Here is a 26,257-nt window from a genome sequence, read left to right as displayed (position 1 = left end):
CCAAAGAGATGAGGAAAGGATCTACCGTTCAAGGCTGCTGGCATGAAGTACCATGCATGGAGTCAAGTAGCTTTTTGGTTTGGTTTGGTTTGAATTTTGGGTGGGGGGTGGAGGGTAGGTGGTGTTGTTTGGGTTATTTTGTTTTTTAAACTGCTATTGACATAAGCATCCCATCACCCATCCTAGGGAAAAATAGGAATTCTTTTTTCTTCTGATTAGATGTGTGATAACACTTTTACTATACATCAACTAATGTTGATGTAAGTTTTCTCATTTTAAGACCAGATTTACTCTACTGAAATATAATAAATTTTAATTGATTTGACTAAGCTCAAAATCCCTCTGATTTCAGCCCTACAGCAGTATGATACTATTACTATGTTGAACTATTTTTGTAAAATCAAAGTGAAAGGATTTTAGAGGAAGCTCCACAGGATGTATTATTTACTAGCACATTTGTCAGTACTGCCTTCTAACTACTGCATTACCTGAGAGACTCATTTCTCCTTGTAGTGTATACAGATAATTCTTAAACAGTAGTTTACTTTGAGATCTCTTGATACTATAGAAAAGATAACAGCAGCAATTTCACTAAAGACCACTAGACTAGACAGTGTGCTTTCTTTTCAGTCCTTTGTGCCTAACTTGTTTTCAGCTCGCAGCTTTTTATTGAGGTATTGGCCTAAGAAGAACATGTCTGCTTGCTGAGAGATGTGGTAAAGGAGGTTTGGCAAGCAAGGTTCTGATTATGTAAGGCTTTAAAGACTGAATACCCTGTTTTCATCACACAGAAGTCGAATGGCAGTAATAGTCAACCTGCTTTTCTCCAAAGTCTAACTCATTCCAAATTCCATAATTTCATCCAAAATTCGGAATCGTTAAACAAAATCCTCTGCACATAGTTAGTACTCTTCTATCAGCAGTTCACAACACAGGTGAAGAAGATTCTTTTCTGCTCCTAGATTCAGGTTGGAAGGGAAATGAGTAACACTTCAGTGACTGACAACTGAAAAAAAAAAAAAAAAAAAAAAAAAAGAGAAACCTGGAATAAGAAAGTTCCCCTTTTCCATGGCCTCATCTCCCAAATGAGATGAGTCTATTGCAAATATGTTGAGAGTTTTAAATGCTCAGACCAACAGCACTTGTAACCATTCCCAGATCTGCTACTGCTTTATGTCTGTCATTAAAATATGCCCTGCTCAGTATCTTAAAAGCAAAAAACAGACCTTGTAGCCTGCTTTAAGACAATGCCCAATGCTTATTCTGGGGAGAGAGGAAAACAGCATATAACAGAATCTGTGGCAGTTGTGCAGGTTATGTTGAATACCTCCAGGAAAAGTTTATACATGCATTATAAACTCCTTCACAGCAGAAAACACCACATAGGATCAGGAGAACAATTTCAAGTACTTACATAAAAGCCTGGGGTTTCAAGTTGCCATCTTCTCCTTATTCCTCAAAATTATTGCCACTATCCCTTTTTTCTGTCTGAGAACATAAACTGTAATCTCATATTTATATTACAGGAAAAGTATAAGCATTTTAAATTACAGAAACAACTGAAAACAGGACAAACATAATAAGGTTTGCTTGGTAGCATTATCAAAGCTGCTAGCAAATTACTGTCCTGAAGTTTCCAAGCATAGCAGCAATCACAGTATTTTGCCCTTTAGTGACTTCTGCTTTTTGAAATTGTTTTATGAAGAACACACTAACTTATCTGTGCTCCAGGGAGGCAATACTGTCCTCACTGTGCTGACAAAGGAACTGAATCAGTTCCACTAATTTATCCCAAATCACATCAGAAGTTTAACAAAACCAAGATGAGAGGAAGATAGATCCAGTTCCTGATCCTCTCTCAAAGTTTTAATTCTCCAAACAAATGGAAAGACTTGGTGTATGCACTGATTTCCCACCTGTTTTAAACAGGAAATTCTAGAGTAGCAGACAACAGAGCTACAGTGTGCAACAGTGGAGAATAACATGCTTTTGAAAGTAATAAACATAAGGAAGGAGAAAGTAGTAATGAAAACTGGACAATAACCTTTTTGCCCATGCTGCCTGGAAGTCTCATATCAACATTAGTAACTGTATCTACAAAGAATCTCAGCTTTAGTGCATCCACAATTGTACGACTAATTTAGTTGCCAGATCTGCAACCTGTTCTTAAGTACTGCAGTGAGTGCCTAAGTGTTCAATATTCAATAAATCTGTGACACTGTGGCGTGAGTGGCTATAGTCAATTAAGTGCATTAAACAGCATCATGAATTAAAAAAATTCATAAAGTGACCGCCATAAGTTTCAGGAGCTGGTCACTGATTACTACTTTCAGAACCATTTAGTTTACACTACACAGTATTTTGAATTATCTGCTTAGATGAACTTGCAGGAGAAATATTGAAAATCGCAAGATACTGAGTGTCTCTGGAGAGCCTGATCTCAAGATGGAAAGCTTTTTATTTAGGAAATTAATCTATATTACATAACTGATTTGCAGGTTCTATATCTAGATTTCTTATGTCCCCATGCAGCTTTATTTATCAAAAAATTAAGTACAGTTAGGCTAACATTTTTGTCTGGAATGTCAGTTTAGGAATAATATAGGTTTTATTTTCTCAACTAGATTGGGTTTAATATGTTTTAGATTGGAATATCAAAACGTAAGACAAGACCATGTGTATGGAGGATTAAGATGATGCAAAGAAATGCAAAATGGGATACAGACCACAAAATATATGCAACATAACACCATCCATATGCTAAAGTTTTTGTAGGAGCAAGCACTTTTTTAAAAAAGCAATTAAATTCTTTTAATGGAACCATTAAAAATGAAAAATGGAAGCTGGGTTCTTCCCACTAAGCTGTGATAATCCTTTGTAACATATAGAAAATTTAATTTGGTCTGTACTTGCATTCAAGTCAGGAAGCTGTTGATTAGTTCCTGTTGTGGTTTTCCTAATAGATATCAGATGAAATTTATGGACAGGAATTGATTTTTCAGGCTTAGTGCCAATCTCCCCACTCACTGGGTTTGGGGTTTATTTAGCAACTTCAGCTTATTTCCAAAGTGTAGAATGTGGGCTGACCATTTAGCTTTAGAAATATCATACAGAATATTGTCAACAGCTGTCCACAAGTGTATGATTTTCTTCTGTGAAGTGTGTAATTTGAAGAACTTAGTGATGCCTTTGAAAGGTTATACTGTGGTGGTCAGTCAATGTAATATCAAATATTTTTTCTTTGCTCTATGTTTCACGGAGCAGACTGAATTCTTACATAGGTTTTCTCTTTTCCAAAGCAAATCTATGTAATTTCATTTCTATTTCTTTCTTGAAAAGCAGTAACAAAAGCCAGAAAACAAAAGGTACATAATATAAATTGTAATATGAGAAGAAAAGAAAAAAAAACACCCAAAAACCCCAAAACAACCCAAACTCCAAACTCTAACAGATTGCACAGATTCAAATTCAGGAAAAAAAAAAATAATCACTAGATTTGGCAGTTTATTACTACAGTGCATACACCTTTCCCGTATGTGTTTATTTGTGCATATGTGAAATGAAGGTCTATCTGAAGGACGAAAAGGAAGCAGGAACTTAAATATGTCCATTCTCAGTTAACCCTCACACTTTACCACACCAAAGATCTTCAATAACACCTTCAGACTACCCAGTACCTGCTCCAAACACTGATAACCTAATCTGTAGTCATACCTTGTATTTCCACAGCAAACATTTAACTGGAAATAACTTTTTTCTTCTCTAACGCAGTTATAAAGCATGCAAACGGAATTCAGTTCCTACATACACTGCATCCTAAGAAATTAACCTACTATAAACAGTATTGATTTTAGCACCTTGTATTTCATATATCCAAACCAGCTAGGAATGTGTAAAAAAGACCTTTGTAAAAGCTTCATTCATTTCTCATTCTAATATCACTTTACCTGTAATTTACCTTCTTGTAACTTAATTTTTTTAATAAAACAATTTCCCTTTGTCCTGGTTTCAGCTGGTTTAGAGTTAATTTTCTTCTTAGCAGCTGGTGCAGGGCTGTGTTTTGTATTTGGTGTAAGAACAACGTTGACAGCACACTGATGTTTTTAGTTGTTGCTGGGTCACGTTTATACTCACGTCAATGACTTTTCAGTTCCTTGGGCCCTGCCAGCGAGAGGGCTGGAGGGGCACAGGAAATTGGGAAGGGACACAGCCAGGACAGGTGACCCCAACTAGCCTAACGGATATTCCATACCATACCACAGAATGTCATGTTCATCATATAAACACAGGGACCACTGATTGCTGCGGGGGGACTGGCTGGGCATCGGTCAGCTGGTGGTGAGCAATTGTGTTTTGCATCACTTGTTGTTTCTGCCACTCCTTTGGAATTTATTCTTATCCCCTTCTCAATAACAATAATAGTAATAGTAATGTTGTTTCGGGGGGTGTCTTTTTTTTTTTTTTTTTTTTTTTTTTTTTTTTTTTTTTTTTTTTTATCTCAACCCTTGAGTTTTACATGCCTTTCCAATTCTCCTCCCCATCCCCTTGCAGGGGTAGGTGTTGGAGGAAGGGAAGTGTGGTACTTGGCTTCTGCCTGGGGTTAAGCCATGACAGCCCTTTTACTGTGGCAGCTACCTGCCAACACTGACTTTTTAATCAGCTTGAGGAACATGCATAAGAGAAATGGAGCGGAAAATGAAAATAAAGAGCAGAAAGGTGTGAACATTTATCTTATAATCAGCTGCAAGTACAGTCACTATATTACAGAAAGGACAGTTTCACATCATTTCCAGCCTATTTGTATGAATAAGAATTTATTAGTAGTAAAGCCAAAGGGTACGCTTCTGGCATTCAGAAACACTTCCAAGCTTCCTTTACCAGATATACTGAGTATGTTAAGACATGTAGGGAGAATTAAACTTATACTAAATGAAGTGATACTATTATGAAAAATAGGAAAAAAATTTTTGGCACTCATCCTTTCAAATATTAAATAGAAAAGCCAACTTCAACTTATATATAGATTTGGAATAATTGCTCATAGTTAACAATTATACAATTTATAATTATATCAGCTGGTCGTTCTGCAAGCCATGCCACATCCCGAGACCACAACAGTTAAAATGTTACAACTGAAACATTATGGATGCACTTTTTCTTTATGGAATTTGTCACTGTTGAGGAAGCTGTGATGAGTCTAGTTTTAATTTTAGAGATGGTCTCAGCTTTCTCGGTGATGCTCAAGTCCTGTGAACAAAGAAATATACAGTAGAGAGAGAAAGAACAGCCATCTCATTTTGAGAGACCCAACCATTCAAAGAAAACTTGGGAAGCTTTTGGGGATGTGGATTGGTTTAAGTGATGTCTCATGTCACACTGAAAATTCATTTTTAGAGTACATTGATGTAATTAATATTTTTTTAATTGATTTAGGCCCATGTTTGCTTAGGAGAGGATTTAAAACTCACTCTTACTTTAATGAATATAACCTACTATCTTTTTTGCTACCTTGTTTGAAGTGGTGAGTTACCCTTCTGAGTCTTGTCAGGCACTGTAAGGGTACAGTCAGTCATGCTTTCTGTTGTCAGCCTCAACCATCTGCTCTGCACCAAAAACGTGATACAGTCAGGTTTTTCACTGGGTGCCATTTACATTAAATCTTTGATCACTCCCACTACTATTAATTTGGTCAATAATTAATATTTGGCATTTTAAAAATTAACACTATAATGGAAGAAATAGAAAAACATCTTTCTGCATATCTGACTCCATAATTGCTTGTCAGCATTTAAAATTCCCTGTAATTAATTGATTTATTGCATTATCTGTTTATGAGTTTGATTTATCCACCTCATTATTAATCTTGTACTTCAAAGTTTTATATATTGCTCCTCTGCATCACTATTTCATCATTCCATCATTTTTTGATATTACTGATCAATTCCAATATAATAATTTCCTAGAGGACTTCATTACCGTACCACTGCTAGCAACTAATTTCTTTCATTTCTGCCATTACCTCAATTACATTCTCATACTGGAGTACTTTAATTCTTCCCAGATTTAGGCCTTTCAGAATCTTGCATTGTTTAATAACACTATTGCTATTGAAGTAATCATACCACACCCACAAAATTTGCTTCTACCAGTCTCACTCCACACGTGTTCCTCCACAAGATAGTCCTCAGCCCACCCCAGCTAACAAAGATTTCTTCTTCTCTACTACACTTCTGCACAAGCCTCAGTTTTCCCTCCTGATTGACCTATTCCTCGGGCAAACACTAGCTGTTTCTCAATTTCCTTTTTATCTTTTTAAAACAGCTTCTCTACAATTGCATGGTGTTTTGACAATTATTTTTTTTTTACAGACACAAAATCATAAAAGGATCATTTTGTGATCTCTCTTCTATAGTACACATACTCCCACAAGTTTTGTAGGCTCTCTGTCCTCTCCCTCGAATTTTCATATTGAAGCTATTCCCAAAGCTTGAACACGTGAACATACAAGAAGTCTCAAGTAGACGATCATGTTAAAAATATTATTGCTTCTCTATCAGCCCATGGTCAATATTTGGATTCTGTAACTTGCTTGACTAAACCATCAACTGATATTACGGTGATGACATACTAAATAAGTATTTTAAGTATAACATTTTAGAGACATGCACAGCTGTAAACTGCATCTTTAATATCCTTGATTAGCATTCTTTTTCCAATAAAATCTCCTGATATTGGAAAATATCTTCTTATTCTCAGTTTTCAAGATATTTTATCAGATTGTTTACTTAAGTTTGTTTTAAATTACTTTCACTCTCTTGGGAACAGAACTCGGAAAATTGTTTGGAAAACTGGAAATGATCATGAAGCCATTTAGATAGCAGATTAGCACAAAAATCACATAATGTGATACATGAGCCTGAGAGTCCTGTGGATGTTGTGCTCTGATTTTTAAATGCTATTACACATTGTAAGGCTTACAAACTAACCACGAGGTCAGTTTGATTTACTTATTTTCTTTCCTATTTAATTTTTTTCACTTAAAGACCATCTTTTAAAGTAAAATGACATTCCACAAAAAATTATCTCCTACGAGCCAAAAACTTTTGGTGTATGTGTTCCTTTTCCAACAAAGAGAGTATAACCCACCAAAGGAGTACTCAAACTTAGGTTAAAATCACTTGAAAGAACGGTAGAAAAATTGACAGAGCAAAATTTCTAAGATGTTGCCTGTGCAAGACCATATAGATAATTTTATAATCTTCTAATCGTACTGTCATAATTTTCAATATAACAAAATTAAGCCAGCTTGCTGTTTAAAGTGTGAGTTGTTTAGGTATTTGTGTTCTGCTTTTCTGAAAAGTAAAACCCATGAATTTAACAATTCATTGTTGCACAGCAATGAAGCGATAAACATTGAAGAATAAATCTGAACTGTACTTTCTTGCTATAAAGGTATGATTAGGCTTCCAAATATAGACTGTTGTAAGTGAGACATTATAAAGATTATCATGACAATGGCAGGGCTTATCTATATTAGTCTAATAAAAAACCCACAAGGTTATTTCATGTATTACCTGCCATCTTCTTGTGTTTTATTTACTAAGGACACAACCATTACGACAGAAAATTTTTGTTGCTATAAATAGAATAAAGGCAAATTATGTCTGTATGCAGCCCACCTACCACTCAGAACTTTCATAGAATCACAGAATGATTTGGGTTGGAAGGGACCTTAAAGACCATCTAGTTCCAACCCCCTGCCATGGGCAGGGACACCTTCCACTAGACCAGGTTGCTCAAAGCCCCATCCAGCCTGGCCTGAACGCTTCCAGGGATGGGGCAGCCGCAGCTTCTCTGGGCAACCTGTTCTGGTGCCTCACCACCCTCACAGTAAAGAATTTGTCTTATCTAATCTAAATCTACGCTCTTTCAGTTTAAAACAATTATCCCTTGTCATATCCTTACATGCTTTTCTCAAAAGTCCCTCTCCAGCTTTCTTGTAGGCCCCCTTTAGGTACTGGAAGTCTGCAACAAGGTCTCCCTGGAGACTTCTTTTCTCCATTCTGAACAAGCCCAGCTCTCTCAGCCTGTGTTCATAGCAGAGGTGCTCCAGCCCACTGATCATCTATGTGTCCCTCCTCCAGACCTGCTTCAACAGGTCCATATCTTTCCTGGGCTGAGGACTCCAGACGTGGAAACAATATTCCAGGTGGGGTTTCCCCAGAGAAGAGTAGAGGGCAGAACTACCACCCTCAGCCTGCTGGCCATACTTCCTTTGATGCAGCCCAGAATACAGTTGGTTTTCTGGGCTGCAAGCACACATTTTCAGTTCATGTCCAGCTTTTCATCCACCAGTAACCCCAAGTCCTTGGCAGGGCTGCTCTCAGTCCCTTCATCCCCCAGTCCATATTGGTGCTGAGGATTGCCCCGGCCCAGGTGCAGGACCTTGCCCTTGTTGAACCTCATGAGGTTCCCATGGTCCCACTTCTTGAAATTGTCCATGTCCCTTCTTGATAGCATTCCATCCCTCAGACCTGTCAACCACAACACTCAGCTTGGTGTCATCTGCAAACTTGCTGAGGGTCACTTAATCCCACTGGCTGTGTCACTGATTAAGATATTAAACAGTACTGGTATCAGTATGGAACTTTGTGGGACACCACTTATCGCTGACCTCCTTGTGGACATTGAGCTGTTGACCTCTACCCTCTGGATGTGATGATCCGACCAATTCCTCATCCATCAAACAGTCCACCCATCAAATCCATATCTTTCCAATTTAGAGAGAAAAATGTTGTGGGGAACTGTGTATTGAGGTGTATCTAATTTAAGGGTCTATTCGGTCTTGCTTTTAAACTATGTGGAGAGGTATTTCCAGAAGTGCAAGGAAAGGAAAACCAGCATGCAGCATGTCAAGCCTTTAAAACATTCTGAGTAGATTTGCTAAAAGTATCTTCCCTGGCCTGGAGTAGAGTGAACCATCTCATTTTGGAAATATTTATGCTCTGACATATTAAAGGCATAATTCATGTTAAGAAAGATTCAAATTTGACTGAAAATATACCTTTCTAAGTATTGCAGCTGCTGCCCCATATAAAATGCTGAATGCTGTTCCAGAACAGAAACTCCTTTATCATACTGATTCTTACACTGATCACTAGGGGCAAATTGTTATTGTTGCAGTTTGCTTTGAACAATCCTTTTACTTTGAAGAGACTCCTAATAAGCTTCTCTCTCGGTGCATATAAACCAGTAAGCAAAGCAGAGACGTGTGTTGTTTTGTTTTTTTCTTTATTTGATTTGTAAAATATAATCTAAGTTGCAAACACTGTATGTATGTATGACATGGGGATAAATACAAATAGTCTTATCCTCAATTGAGCTGACCTAATCTACTTAGTTATAAGGAAGTGATTTTGATGTAAACAAACAAAAAATACTAGTATATTAGTGTTTAACATTATTGGCAAAGCTACATATATTTGAAAGCATGCATTTTGGGCAGGATCTCAGCTCCTCCTTCTGTATGACTTTTCTTTATCTTGAACAAATCTCTTTCTACACTATTCTTCATCTTCCTTCTCTAAAAAGCAGCTAATATTGTTTACCCTTCTTGTCTGGTTTTCTTCCCTCTATCTTGCCTGGTTCACCTACACCAAACCTTCCAAATTTTCTTATTGAATAGTACCAAAATTATCACAGAACTTGAACTGTGATTGGCTATATATCAGCTTACTCTTCTACATACATTGAGCACAATGAGAACTCTAGCTTCCTGCAAATTCTTCACTGCTATAGCACTTTGCAGATTTATTATTTTAATTAATAGAATAACATTTAAACTGCTTTTGGTTTTGCTGGTTTTATGATCAACATTCTTCAATTCTTCTGTATAATCACTGATTACACTCTAAAGTGAAAACTGCTAGAAGAGTTTAAGACTATTCTCCAACATATCAGGCAGCCATATAGATATGTGAAAAATGCTACCACTTTTATTTCCCTTCAGAGACCTTAATTTCTAGTCTCTTCAGTCACGGAAATCTAATAGTGAACTGCATTTGTGCAGATAAAATAAACTCCCTACTTTTATTTCCAGTTTATTAGTAGTGTTCCAACAATACCAGAATCTCACTATAAGCAATATTCAGTAGTTTCCAAACACAAATTAATAATAAAGTTAAATTCAAAAAATATATGTTTTCCTTATATATAGGTAATACAGCACGTAGTATAGTCTGCTAATGCAGGAATTTGACTGTTTTAGAGAACACTTTCTCTTCAAAACAGTTTTAACTTTCAGTTTTCTCAATGTGAGATAACTATTAAGCAATTTATTTCAGTATGTCCTTGAAAAACACTTTAATTTGAATAAAATACTGATCTGGGGAACAAATGAAAATCCACGGCTAACAAGTCAATAGATAACAATGTAGTAAAACAAACTGAATTTTCCACCTTGTAAATAGCAAGTCTTCTCAAACCAGATCAGGTGCAATGAAGTCTTTTAGGAAAAAGGCATATGTATTTTCATACTTGAAGTTGTTACAGTTTGTTTCTGCCTTTGATTTTTAAAGCAAATACAAACAAACTATTTGGCTTTGGAATGAGTTCCAATGATTTTAATTTTTTTTAAAGAAGCTAAAAAGATTTTTGTTTATCCCTTTCTTTAGCTAATAAAGAGTTCATATTCTCACAATGGGTTTATGGATCAATTTAGTGATTACTGTAGAAATCATCACTAAGCAATTGTAAAATTATTAACAAAAAATTATGCCTTTGTTGTCAGCATGACTATTTCTCAAAACATGTCAAGGTTTTCCATGGAATACCCTGTACCTGCCATAAATTTCATTACATTCCAATAGCAAAAATCTCTAAACCCTAAAATCAGTTCTGCAGACAGAAGAATTGAAATTGATGCAAAAATTAAATCTACAGTGCAAGACAGGAAATAAGTCTTAGTCCAATAGCCTGAAAAATTTGCTTGAAGCAGTGCATCAAATAAAGCTTTCCTCTTCATGGTAAAATTGCAATTGAGACAGAGTTTCTCTTCAAACAAATTTTCTAGTTAAAACAGTTGTCTTTGGTGGTATCTGCAACCAATACTAAAAATGTTGCTCAGAATTCTCAGGCTTCCATTGCAAAAGACATGACTGAATCATAGCCAGCTTTTCAGATTTGACTACATTAATCACATTTTGATAAAATTAAAAGGGAAAACAGTCCTCAAGAAGGATTCAGTCACACTATTATGAGCAGAAAATACTTCCACTAATACAGCAACAAAAGAAAGAAGAAATGTAAAAATTATTTTTGAGGTACAGCAATTGAAAATTCTTCAAAACAAAAGCCTTTAGTCTAGTTTCAAAATATTCTGTCCTTTCCACCGCCACTAGATTTTGGCTTCATGAAAGTTAAAAATAATCACCAAAACACTGGGGGATGTGAGGGGGTATTGTTTGTTTGGGTTTTGTTTAATACCTCTACATCTGGTCAACTTCTGTTAGGAGTTTTGCTAACAAAACCATTTAAAGAGTATTACACATTTGTTCTTATAAAGTTATAGGAGTATAAAAGTTGTATACAGCACAGATATTTTATCTCACTGGAGGTCCATGTTGGCAGAGATTTCAACAGTATCTGCTATCAACTGAACTATAGTGAAAGCCAACTCTAAGAAACAAAGGATTTAGAGCAGGAAAAAAGGCTATATGAAATTTTGCCTAAAAAAAAAAAAAAAGTTTTGCTAACCCCTATCTCCCTCTACAAATTTCAGAAAATACTTCATACAAGCTACTAAGAAGTAAAACAATTCTCCATTAATTCCTTGTCAATTGAATTAACTAAAGTTAATGTCATCATTGCTACTGAAACCAGAAGAGAACAAGTTATGTTAAACAAGAAAATATCATCCTAACTCATGTGAAAAGTGAAAGCACATCAGAAGAGCCCCTGCCTGGCACTTACAGGTATTTGTCAACACCACCAAAGCCATTTTAAGACACCTTTTGCTCCTACTTCAGATAAATTCCAGTCTGAGAGATTAAATAATTAGGCTTAGGAGGACTTGTAGAGCATTCCTTAAAATAGTCAAAAGAACCAGCCCTTGTTACTTCCTCATTCCTGGTACCAAAATTCATTTATTTTCAAGAGGGAAAAAAAACAACCCACAAACAAACCAAAACCCACAATCTTGTTTGTAGTCAATAAATCTTGAATTTCTTAGAGTAAAGCCTGTTTTTTAAAGAACTGCACATTATGAATTTAAAACTGGGTGGTGCTCAGAGGTACCTGATGTTAGACTCACAATTTAAAGTTTATGTCTTTTGATGTTATAGTGCAGTATTAGATAAGCCTTTCTATTATCTCAGCAATTGCTACTAAATACAGTTTTCTTCATAAACCCATCTCCATAGGAGATTTATTTAAATAATAGTTATCTAGAAGTTTAGGACAAAACCTAGTTCCTTCGCCACACTCTTTAATTGCTTCTGAATCTGCATATTAGCAAGAAAGCTAAAAATAGTCTGTTTCTACTTGATACTGTGTCATGCAAGATAATTTATAAAATACTGAAGTCATTGCAAACCCACACTGTTGGTATCATTATTCTGCTGTTTGGGGTGCTTTCTGAGGTCACAGTGATTCTTGTACTTTCAGTGATGATCTTATAGACAACAAACATTATTAGAACTAGGTGACATAACGGTTAAAAGTGACAAATAAGTATCCTGAATTCTATGCAATTAGCAACTCAGGAATATAATAATCACTTAGTGATCCACCACTGTCTGAAGAAATAGTGAAAATATCACAGAAGGTGCTTTCTAAAAATAAACACATACAAAGATCACGTAGCATACCTGGTTGAACACAACTCCATTCATCTTAATGCAGTTGAAGAGTGAGACACTTGAAATAAATCTTTTGAAAAAAATTCTCTGTGTTCTGTTCCTACACAAGAGAATGAAAACACAGCCTGGACTTTGTCTTTAGCATTGTGCGCATGGTCTGCCATGCCAAACCTACCCACACCTCTGCTGTAGAGACCAGAAAGATGTAGAGGGGCAAAAAAAAACCCCAAACAAAAGACTAGCCAAAACCCATTACCTTAAACTTTGGTGTTAGCATTACCAAGAAGTATTGAATCCACTGTGTTTTTTCATTTAAACTGCCAGTATATGCAAAGGGCAGGGCAGACGTTCTCATTCTGAAAGCACTGAAGATTAAACAATAAGCAAACTGTGCCCCAAACCTTTCAAAGAAAGATTCGTTGTTCCAAAACCTAACACATTATTCTTCACAGGATAGATTTATTTTCTCCCTACTACTTATAGAGCATGAGTGCTTCTATATATCAATATAGGTAGAATACAGTGAAGTACAACAGAATAAGTACAATAATTAAGTGGTATATATAAGTTGAGTACAGAAAGAATATTTTTTGAAAACTGACAGTCAAATCTCTCCCCTGGATGGAGGATGAGGAAGAGAGATCTTAGCATTTTTATTTTCATAGTGCTCAATAAGGAACTTGCGTTCCAAATACATCTAAAATTTAACACAGCAGGCAATCTGCCTTCAGTTATGTGGTTTTCTTTGAAGCCTCTATAGCAAGTTTCTAAGCAGCTGCAGTTTGCTACAACTCAAGGAAAGGAAAACTATTCATTTTATCAAGACTGATGTCTCAGACCACTGAATTCCTTGGTCTCATCAGTACAACTTACATCAAGCAAACAGTAGATTTTTTTCTTTTAGAGGAGAAGATTGTGGTTTAAGCAGTTCTTTGTTAAGTTTGCAAGATTAGCTGCCTGATAGCCAGGAACCTCTCTGTTGATTAGCAACAGTTGGGGAAAATATTTCAGGATTTATTCCACTATAAGAAAAAAGCTTTACTGAAAACACATCTGGGCTGAAAATGTGTCATGTCTGTCTTTTTACTACATTCCTAGTTTTATTGAATGACTTAAAATACAATCTTCCCAAATTTTATGTCAATGTGAGCTGAAATTTCTGGATCTTAAAGACATTTCTTGTTCCAAGAAGGCTTCAGAACCTGCAGTTATGTTAATATTTATATGGCAGGGCTATCTGAAGGAATAAAGCAATCTTTCCTTCCCTTTGCCTATTCACTTGAGCTGGCAGCCAGTGCACCCCAGAAATTGGGCTGGTGATTCTGCAGGGGGTCCTTCATCTCCAGTAACACAATAACATCCATGTACTCTAGTTTTGCTGGAGGTACGGATTTTCTTTCTCTTTAGGCTTGACACAGAACAGACATTCTGCACTTTTACATCTTCCTATCCCTCTTCCCAGGTTATTCTCTCTTCTGGACATTTTATTTATCAGATAAAGCTTCAAATAATCCCTTGAGCATACTCCCTGCTCAGCTGCTTATGGAACAATAGATCAGAATGAAGTTGCTTATGCAATTGTGGAGGGCAAAGCTATGTATTAAAGTTTCAGGTCTGACAGAGATTAAATATTTCAAGCTCCAATACAAATAATGAGGAATTATAATACTTCTCATCACCATATGTCTTTGCATGTAAAGATCAGTCTTGCATACAGGTTAGATCAATGAGGATAGTCAATACAGAAGACAAGACAGTAATTCGCAGTGGTTCAAAGCAAAGTTGGAGGAGTTTTGTGAGTTCTGTAGTTTTAAAGAACAGGGAAAGTGCCAATAAGGAAAAAAAAAAAAACAGTGTGTTGAACAGGACCCCACACTAAAGCAAGAAAAGAATATATTGTTCAGATCACCAGGTAGAGAATATACAGCCACAAAGACTGGATTCAAAAGTAACACCCCCAGTCCCACGGTTTACCCATTAAACAAAAACACAAAAGACATTCCACAGCTACTTGAGTGGTTTCTCTGAAACATAGAGTGAAAAACCCAAACAAACAAACAACAAAAAAACCCAACCAAAAAACACCAAAGCACACCCCAAAACCCCATACCATCCAAAAAACCACCCAAACACTCTGACATGGAAGTTCTCTAAACAGAGTCTGCTGGATATATTTCCAGACACAGAAATACTGGCTTTTTTTACCTGACCTCAGAAGTGTTTAACATAGCTTGCCTGTTTTACTCTATTATATTTCTCTTATGATGGACTTTATGTCAGTGTAAAGGCCCCTTGCAGGAAGAGTTTAAGTAGTACACTGGATCTTGTTGGTTTTGGATGAGAAGGTTCCAAATATCCCATTCAGGCAGATTCTTGGCAAGCCGCCTCTCTCCATCCCATCACTCCCCATCCCATCCAGTCCCCAAGTTATGCGCAAATGAACAAGCTATAGGGTGTCTTTCAGAAATAAGTGCCAGTGTAGCATCTTCTGTCTACTTGTAGAAATTACAAATATCTTACGCTGATGACAGAGTTGGTAGCCCTTATCTTTGTTCAGAGTTGGGTCCTATTTATAGGTTATATAGGTGCTTCAGCAAAGCCTCTTCATCCATCAAAACAAAAACTTGAACATTACTTCAGTCTTAAATGAACAGATATTAAAGAGATTATAGGCATGTCTGATGTTCTCATTTTAGCCCGCATACAGGTAAAGTTTGCTGGCTTGGTTTTTTTTTTTTTTTTTCTTCATAGATCTTACATACATACAGCCAACATATAGAGATGTCTTCAAGAACCATAATCTATTACAGTGTCCCAAAAAGCAGCATGGTCCATTGGAAAGCAGACTGGACTAGGGCCCAGGGACTAAAGCTTTACTTTTTAGTGTGCACTCTCAACCATCTAAGCTTTTGTAGACATGGTACAACCAAGTCATAACCTCACAGGTTTAACATCTGGAATTTTTGCCCTCGCAAAGCAGGAAAGGAAAATAACTCCTTTGGTGACCACTTGATTTGCTAAGCCCTGAAGCAAGCTGATCAGGAAATAAGTGAACATACACAGCTCTAATGCATTTCCCCTGTCACAAGACATAAGTCCTTTAACATCTGTATTTACCTAATTTTTATTGTGACATGGGGGTGGGTGGCTTGTTACGGAGGGTTTTTTGGTTGTTTTGAATGTCTCTTTAGTTCACCATTATCTGATGATCATTGTTTAAAAAACCATATCAGAAGATTCAAATCTACTTGTTGCCAGGATCTGACAACAAACCTTGCTGTGTGTGCACAGTAATTGTCTGTCCTGTCATCCATCGTCAGATCTGTACACATGTAGCTGCTTACATTTCCAAGTAGTTCCAAAGGCAGCTGATCAATACATAATCCACTAACAATGATGTATTTAATTTCAGGGAGATGCGTTTAGAATCAGTTTTCTGAACTACAGCAAGCATGTAAAGCCATGTTATAGCAAAGCACCACTTTCACTTCTTAAGATGAATTCAGTAAAGTTGCCACTCAGAGAGTAAGAGCTGCACTGATCAAATTAACAAAGTCTAAAAGTTAGAAACAGATTTTCTGAAGGCTTATATGACCAACAGCAACTTATTTGTGCCAGAACTAGTACTTGTAAGTTATATAGATCACAGCTTTCCCTGTCATTTACCCAAAATGTTGGGGCAGAAGTTGCTGCAGGACAGAGCTTCTGACCTTGACCACTACTGATGAAACAAAGCTAATTTTCTGCTTCCTTTTCCTTATGATGTATTCCTCAATTTAACATCTTTAGGTGAGGAATTCTATATAAATAGAAAAGATCTTACGAGCTGAAATATTTGCTTCCTAGCAAAACAAAACTGTCGTAAGAAGTAATGAGCTGAAACAGGATGGCATGACTCAAAATCCTTAAGAGCAAAATTTGTCTATATTCAGCAAGAAGGCCACAGGAAGCACAACCAGAACACTGTTTCATTCCCATAATATTCTTTGTCACATCATGAGTATTAACATAATATTCAAGACTTTAGTGCTGAATCACAGAAGTATTATAACAATCTATTTCTATGTAAGGCATATTTTCTGCCTGCTGTCAGTCAGAATCTGTTCTCTCCACTCAGTGTTTCTCTCATTTAAACTGTCAGAAGAAAATCAGCTTCACACAGTCACACATTCAAATGCACATATGATGTATAAATGCTCTAATTAACATCTCATTACTAATTCTTCCACTAGTACATTAGGTGACAACTAACACGCAGATGAAGGGTGCTTCATTTAGGTTTTCCTATGTTGTTACTATTTACATGACACAGTAAGCAGGAAGCAAATGCTTTGCAAGGGATGATTCAACAGCAGGAGAAAGTTGTAGCTGCCACATAACCTGAAAAGTGCTCTAGAAATAAAACAGTATTATGACCTCAAGAACACTTAACCACCCATCCACTGTAAAGCAGCAATAAACATATCTACCTCATCTATCTTTTGTATGTAGCACTATATAGTTTAGCAGCTTTTCCAGAGTTTCCCACACTACTGAAATTACAAGTCATCCCACCTAGTGAGATTAAGAGCTATGTAGCTAAACCAGTTTTGAACCTGTGCTGGCCATCTGCAGGTCTTTACCACTTCCCCTTAATGGAAAATATCACTTTGCTTTAAGTAAGATTGGCAGAATGGATTTGTACCATCTACAAACACACCTTACAATGTATTTCCCTGCACTGTTAAGGGGCCATGACCATAGGTGATATTGACACCCATGTAGACCAAAACAATCTCTTATCACTACTTAGTGCTAAGTGGCCATATTTAATTATATTCGATTACCTGCAAAGATAGTATCCAATTTGTTCACTGCCAGTGCAAGCACTTTACAGTTAGACCTTCACTGGTTTATTATACCAGGACTGAGAGAGGTTTGATCCAGTCAAAACTTTGAGATTTTATCTGAACCCAATTCAAGTTTCCTAGGAGTACAACATGGATGGCAAATTTCATCAACAGCCAGTTCCGTTGTCTTTGCTTCTAGCTAAAAACATTGGAAAAAAACCCACAAAAAAACACAGAAAACAGTTCCCTTTAACCAAGTTGTGGTAGAGGACCTGAGTTCCAACTCGAACAAGGAAGGACAGGCAAATAAAACACAAGGAGAAAGCCACCATTTTAATTTGTGTTCCAAGATATCCAAATGTATATGTGACTTATATTATTCCTTTTTAGTCCCACATGGGTGAAACCAATTTAAGGTGTTTAACATTTTTAAATGCAGATTTTTAGATGAGCTGCTTTGCTGTTTTGAAAATAAATTGGTTCATAGCTTCCCAAAGTATCACTGGCATCAAAGACAATTCCACCACCTTCTCTTCTGCTGTGCTAGCACAGCCATGGGGAATGTTTGTTAATATAGCAAGTCACTGGTGGATATATTAGCTTAGACAGTCTCCCACACATAATTTTTATCCCAATAACAATAAACTGGCAAGTTCATCACTGTGTAAACCTGGAGCAGCGTTCAGAGAAATGAGTATATTTTTCAGGTTCTCTAGTATTAAAACAGCCCTGGTTACAAGACATACGAGTCTTGCTGAGCCATAAAAATCCATATTTTATTCATTACTGTAATTTGGAGTTTATACGTAAAAATGTTCATTCTCCTCTTGTACTCCTCAATACAGACATGTACCAAGTAATATGCCAGTTTAGGTTTTATTTGTATTGTAGAGCTATTTAGAAACCTCAGTAAAATTCTGCTTTCAAATTATAGCTAATTTTGATCATCCCAAGTAAATTGTAATACATTATTTTAGACATTTGGGCAGAAACACACAAACCAGTCAGAGTTTAGAGCTCAGGGTAATTGTCCAGCGTTTCATGAATTGAACAATAACTCCAGATTGAATAACAAAGTGTTTTCATAGTCAAATAAGAGCAGAATAAAAGAGAACAATTATGTTGAAGTTGTTAATCTTAAAGTAATATAAATTTATTAAGAATTTTAAGTCAGTTAAGCAGTTTCCAAAGTTAGTTTCAACTGGATGTGTCCCCCCTGGCTGCTGGCAAGTAACAAACCCTTTGGGTATCAGTATATTTTTGTATCAGTATGACTCTACTTAAGAAAGCTTTAACTGTATCTTGCTTTAGAGTTAGTGTTTGCTTTCTGAAATGGAAACTGTACTTTTTTATGAAGATAACAATATATCTGAGGTTCAATTTCTCATACAAAGAGAAAGAAACATGTTCTAGCCAGGACTGGGAAGAGTACAATGTTATATTATTTCCTAAAGGAGAAGTAATACACCTTCTCTTTTACCTGCCGAGACAGTTCCTGATTCCATTTACCATTTATACCTCAGGGACAGTAGCACAACCACTTATGGCCATTTTCTGGCTGGGTTTAGCTGGCTGGGATAGATTTTTTTAACTGGTATTTTTTAACTGATCATTGTGAGTGAAAACTCCTTTGAAAAGAAAAAAGTTATTTGAAACGCCATCAGTTAAACTCAGTTTTATAACCAAAGAAATAGATTCTATTTCCAAATTTGTTTCTTAATCAAAAACCAGTTCAAAAAAGGGACATTCACCATTTCATCTGCTTTTTAAATAGTAACGTCATTAAAAAGGAAAATGCTTCTTGTTCACCTTTAATTACTGTTTTGTTTCTCTCTCTCATTCTCCCCTGCCTTTCTGTCCCAAAATCAGGGAAGTTAATTCTTTAGAAGTATGCCTATTTTTCATTAAACTCAATAGATTAAAGCATGTTCAGAGACAGCTACAGTAGCCACCATGGATAATTCACCCAGTATGCATTTGAAATTCAGATGTTACTCCCCAGAGTGACTCTGAGACACCACGGTATCATATAAACTTGAGCATGAACTTTGGAAATGACAGGAATATAAGGCTTCTTTCTCCACCTTCAGACATTTCTCCAGCATGCATTTGCAGTAAATGTCAGAAAATACCATGGTTTATATAAACAGCAAAAAAGGTCTTTCCCCACTGAACACCAAGCATTCATTAATATTATAATTCACGGAGGGGGAGGGGGGCACGACACACGGGACGGGGACACGACAACACACACCAAAAAAAAAAAACCCCACAACACATACCGATGAGTTATTTCCTTACATCTAAATAAATCTTCTCTTGACAATTTTAACTCAGGTATTAGATTCTAAGCTACATTTATTGCCATTTAATTTGTTAAAGTGTTCTGCAATATTTACCTGTGAAATCAGTAAGATTTCACATTTTCAACTATAAAAGTAGCTCATTGATTCAGTGCCATAATTTTGTGGTTTATTCAGAGAAATTTTTAAAGTATCTTTGACTTTTTCTTAAAGATTACTAGAAGCTAACCTGTGGCTGGGCTTGCTGGGGGATACACAGTAGACATCAATAACTTTCTTTCCTTGTGTCATCACTTGATCAACTAAAGTGCATTAAGAAAAATATTTTTAAAGATATTTGGCCACCTGCCTGTCTTGATAGATAAGGGGGAAACAAGTATAAACATTTTTCTTCCTAATGCAAAGTGGTTTAGGTATTTGTAATACATTTTCTGTATTCAAACAGTAGATTACTATACTATCAAGCAATATTTCAAAGCTGTTCCTAGCCACTAGGCTCCTTAAATTTCCCAAATAAGTGTGACACATTGCAAACTGCTCTTTTAATATTTGAGACTATTATAAGAGTCACACATACATTCAGAAATCATAATACACTGCATGGATAATTTGTTTCCTTGTCATGAAAGACAAGAGTGAAATTATTCATACAAATTTATTGAATTTAAAATACCTGTTACTGCCAAACCCACATGAACTGCTGAAGGTCCTGAGACCGTTTGAAAGCAGTATAGAGGAAATTGCTTTAAACAGCTTCACAGAGGAAAATAGAGATTGGATGGGAAAGTAGCAAACCAAAAAACCTCACAAAACCTAACAAGAATAAGACCAAATGAACCAGTGCTTGAGGAGTTTAGCACAGTATTAAATATGCTACAGCATATTGTATCATAAGGTCATTTTACATAACTTTTCAAACACCGAATAGCTTTACATTTATTTTCCAGTTCTGCAGGATCAGTTTATCTATATTAATGAAAGACCTCTTGCGCATGTTTTGATACATGTCAAAGAATCTCCAAATGTTATTTTAATGCATTTGGAAACACTAAGCTCAAATGTGCTGAACAGCATCAGTAAAGAGTTAGGTATTGAAGATTAGGCATCAGAAACTGAAAAGGTGCTGTGCGATCTTTTAATTTAAGACAATTTAAATCCAAGCAGTTTCTACATGCATGGAAATTAAGAAGCTTCAACTAAAATTCTACATTTATAAAATAAGAAAAGGCTTGCTGGATTCCTCTACTATTTATTGTATTGCAATAGCATTCTTCACCTTTCTTTGAAGTCTCAGAGAACTTAAAAATTTTAAGAACAAGTAAACATATCTGGCCTCCTTTCTGCTTATAAACAACCAACCAGCTCCTTAATGGCACTAACATGGGCTTGCATACTCTGCTTTTCTACAAAGCAAACCTTTGCTGCAACACCATATGACAAATTAACATAGAAACAAGGTAGTAAAGAATTTCATGGACTATGAACAACTACTCCATCAGAGTAGACATTACATCATACGATCTTCATAACTTTAATCAACTAGCATCTTAAATATTTTCAGGACTTTCCTGCCAAATACACATTCACACAACGTACACCCAGTAGCAGGCCCTTTAAAAACCTTAGAAACAATCTCTTGTCTAACTTCATTAATCACTAGGATATATTCATTTGTCTTCATAAGGTATTGCATTTATCTTTTAGTCCCATCCTCTTGCTGTCCTGTTCCCCTCCCCTGGTTACTCCTCCAGTTTTCTGAGGCTTCCTTTTCTACAGAAGACTTACTGCCCCTTTTCAGCACTGGCTTTAACTGACCACGCCACACACTTAGCTTTCCTTATGAGATGAGCTCCTCCAACCTCCCTATTACTGTTTGCAGCCATCATTCCACTTGTTATAGCTCAGATGGCCACACCACAGACAGTGTTTCACAACTCATGTAGTGGTGACAATACCACCTCTACTTCATCCGAAACTTCAATTTCTTTTGCCCTTTCCGTGGTTGTGTCACATATTTATTTTGGGTTCACCCATCATACTCAGGTCTGTCTTTTTTAAATCTCAGGGTATAAGCTCCAAATAAACAGCAGAAATTCAAGACTTAGTTTTTAAGTTCATGTCCTTGCCTTTTGTACTATTAAGCACCACTGAACTGGTGTTACAGTCCTGTAGTTCACCTGAGACACACTAGACGCTGACAAATACTAAAACTACACACCTGCTTTTTCCTGCAAAGAAAATAACCTAAAGTAAATGCCAGGAGGGATCCTTTAAATTGTCAACAACTGCGTGCCTAGATACTTCTTCCTTTAAGAAAAGTTTTGGTGACCTCAGAGTGAATCTGCTCAATAATTAACAGTTTTTCTATTAATTTTCTTCCATCATTTATTACACCTGATGAAGTGTTATCCACATCAATTAATTAGTTTTTCCTTTGCTTTCCACCATCCCCCCCCCAAGCATCATAGGTTGGCATGACCTACAGCAAGTAAACCCATATTAAAGTTGGAACTTATTTCCCATTTACTTTCAAAAATTTCCCATATTTACAGTGATTGCAAATCCTGTAACAACAATAATAGCATCTGATTATAACAATAAAGCCTATCAGCATTGTTTCATAAAATGTTCAAAAGAATAAGTAAATCGCTAACTAGATAATTTTAGAAATTCTAGAAAACAAAAATGTGGATCCTATTTATACAGCTTTACAAAAGAATCTGGTATTTTGAGTAATTAATCACAATTCTGAGTTTATTTTACCTGGAAATTTTGCTGTCTCAGGCCCATAAATAGACTGTGTCCTGAGACTTCCTCCACCCTTCTATTGAAAACATTTTGAATTCAAGTATTATTCTCTCAAGATTTTAGTAAATAAGCACCTGGTTAAAACTCAAGGGTATAAATGGAGCTGTCATGTATGAAGTATAGCACTCATTTGCTATTGAAAACCAAAATGAACTGGAATAACTTATAAACCAGATGACTGTTTACACATCTAAAGAGTTTTGCAGCATTAGCTATCGGCTACCTGCAAATAGTTCCATTTTTCTTATTAATTTTGCTTTATGGTAACCGTGATGTGCCAGTTTCTTTGTTGTTTTCCTAGAGACCTCAGCAATACCCTGAGATCTGGCTTGCTGCAGTGCTTACGAGGTAAGGAAACTTAAGAACTGGTAACATCTGGTTCTGTTTCCTGCTGACAACAAGCTCCTGCAGTTGTGTATGAAATGGATACAGCTGATGAACTATTTCTAAACCACTGTTTTCCACAAGGATAAATAAAAGATAGCCCCTGCTATTCAACTGTGGGATCTCTCCGAGTTTGCAAAGATTGAACAAATTCTGTATTGTAGATACCATAGTGTAGCAAAACACATAAGTAATGAAAACTACAGAGGCAAGATAATATTATGTGGGTTGTTAAATACTTCTGCACATGCAAAAACTGGGGAGATAGAACTGAAAATTTAGGGCTTTAGTGCTTTATTTGATGTTTCCCCACCCCTGCCCCCTGCAAGTAATTTGCAAAATAGCCTCAGCAGAATATTCCAAGCTAAGAAGTTTTATGTTTACCTATGAAGAAGAATAACATATAGCAGAAAACCTGTAAATGCTTGCTACTAGTAAGTTTAGTAACATACATTTAGTACACAGTGTTCTAAGATTCAGTCAAGACTTTAAACTAAGAACAGGCAAATCAAACAAAGTATACTTCAAAGTAACACCTCCATTGGTGCTATCCGATTTCTTTTGCTGATTATACATACTTCACAAAGGAAGCACATGCAAAATTTTTGGGGTATGTGAATGTGCCAAATTTGAAAGTTAGAGAATATATGCCTTTCAGAAAAAGCATCATCATCAGGTAAAACTATTGATGTAATCTTGAAAACATCCATTAGATACCCTTTTTATAGTCACTTTTTTGTTATTGCTCAGTCCAGATACTAAAGTGATAGACAAGGCAGAAAGGTAATACTTCCATGGTATCATTTGCTTAGTGTCAGGTATTTCTTTAGCGTTGCCTCTTCAAATATTACTAAGTCCTGTTAATGAGCTCCAGTGGCTCATTATTAAGTATCATCAAGGTACTAGGACAGCGGGTGCTGCCTCAAAAGGAAATGAAGCTTCAATTAATTGGATTTTCTGTTCATAAGGTTGCAACACCTCTGTCATATAAATTATTTTCCTGAAATATTCTGGACTACCATTTTTTTAAGGAATGACCAGAAAAGGGGGACCACCAATATGATACTGTTTTACCATTTGCTGGAAGATACTTTATAAGAGATGACAGGACAAAGCATTTAGTTGCACCCTTCCTTTCTTATAAATCAATCATCCCTAGCAAAGTTAAGACCCTTTCTTATGCTCCATGTAGTGTCAGAAAAACATGCCCAGAAAAATTAGCAAACTAGGTTAAGGTAAATTCAGCTTTTTCCTGGTGACAAACTGAACTGTATTTCCCACAGAAAAACACCATTCAGTCCTTTGATTGTTCTGTTGCTGAGGAAGTTCTACTCCCACCCCCTCCCATTTAAGTATTTTATTAAGGAACTGTCAGTAAGAAAACAGCCTTGATATCATCTTCTGACATTAAAAAAAAAAAAAGTTAAACATAGACATTTTCTGAGAAAGACTTTTGTCATTCCAGATTTGTCAGCCTTAGCAAAGCAAAGCAGACTTAGATCCTTTAACAGCCTGTTAATCCTGCAACTTTCTGACCACTCTTAGGTCTGTGCCTAAGTCATCGTGAAAACTGTTGAAGGGTTCTACTTCACATCTGCTTAATTTTAAAGCCCTCAAAGAACTGAAGCTATTGAGGAAACAAAGAGGCTGAAGACACTTGATCACTTTTTGGAGCTTAGTACAGTTCTGCAGTTTTGTAAAGGCTTTCAGAGTCCTGCTAAGCACTCTGTTAGGAAAATGTTTTGCAGAGTATCGGAGTCTACATATTCGGAAAGGTGAGCATGTTACTATTCTTCCCCTTACTCATGTAGCTATGGTAATTACAGAATGATTAAAGAAAAGGAGAGTTATCTTCTCCATTCCCCACCATCCACCTCAAATGTTGAGCACAAAGTCAAGGACTAGTTATAACTGAAAACACGTTCTGCTAACCATAATAAACCCTCTGCTGTTCTAGTTTTCCATTGACTTTACCAGAATTTGCTTTCCAGAGCAGAAAAAAATTAGAAAGTCAGATACTTGTATTTCACTTGTTTATAAGAGCCCATTCATAATGGCTATTGTAGACCTGAGGGAATGTCTGCTGATAAGTTTCTTTAAGATGTAAATGCAGCATAAAAAGATGTAAGTGATGTTTCCTGACACATCAATATATGTTGTCTTTTCAATTACATGCAGCTAGAAAGCCTTGCAGCTCAGCCATCAGGCACCCTAGAAAACCAGAGTTCATACAAAGTTCATGCTCTCTAAGCCCTCAAAAACCTCAAACTACAAAAACAAGTAAAACAAAACCAACTCTGATATGGGTATGCCTTATTAAATAACCACATGATATTGTCAACCTACTCCTCTCCTCTTGTTTGCATTTATGACCCCCTACTTGCCATGGCTTGTTCAGTTTTGATGTGTAAGTTCTTTAGGGGAAAAGAATCATTCCTTAGCTTGCCAGCTTTGGTGTCCAGCTTCCTTGGTGTGTATCCAAACAGCAAAAAACCGCCCAAAACTATTGTTTGATTATGACTTGGAAATAAGTTTCTACAATTATATTAAGTTAAATGTGTGGAAGCTTTTTGATTCTTTTTACAACAGGAAAAAGCTTATCTTAGTTTATATATGCTAGTTAGCAAAGGACAATATTCCATTGAAAGCAGATGGTCTATGGCTTCATGTGTCAAGAAAGTATTTTTGTCCTGTGTAATCTTTACCACATATGTGTAAAATATTGTTACTTTTCTACTCCAGGAATTTTAACTCCTGCAGCACATCAGCTAACAGAGGTAGATACATGTTTTTTCTTAGAAAAACTGCTGTAATAAACAACACAAGCCAGGTAGTTCATAGTAAATGTGGATAATACAGCCATACTACGTACAATTTAAGAATTTTAATATTTAGGTAACAACTGAAATTAGAATAGGACAGATATCAAAATTCTTGGTAAAACAGGATTTTAGTATTTCAAAATTCCTAATTCAAAAAAAACCCCTAAATATTTACAGTATTTATCAGGTGGCATACCCTGGTTCACAGCAAGACTACTTGGCAAAGGCCCTAGAAACCCAAATCAGCCTGGTAG

This window comes from Falco naumanni, chromosome 3, assembly GCF_017639655.2.
Source record: "Falco naumanni isolate bFalNau1 chromosome 3, bFalNau1.pat, whole genome shotgun sequence".
NCBI classification, from domain to species: Eukaryota; Metazoa; Chordata; class Aves; order Falconiformes; family Falconidae; genus Falco; species Falco naumanni.
The sequence above is the reverse complement of the archived record's forward strand: the minus strand, read 5'-3'. Positions refer to the sequence as shown.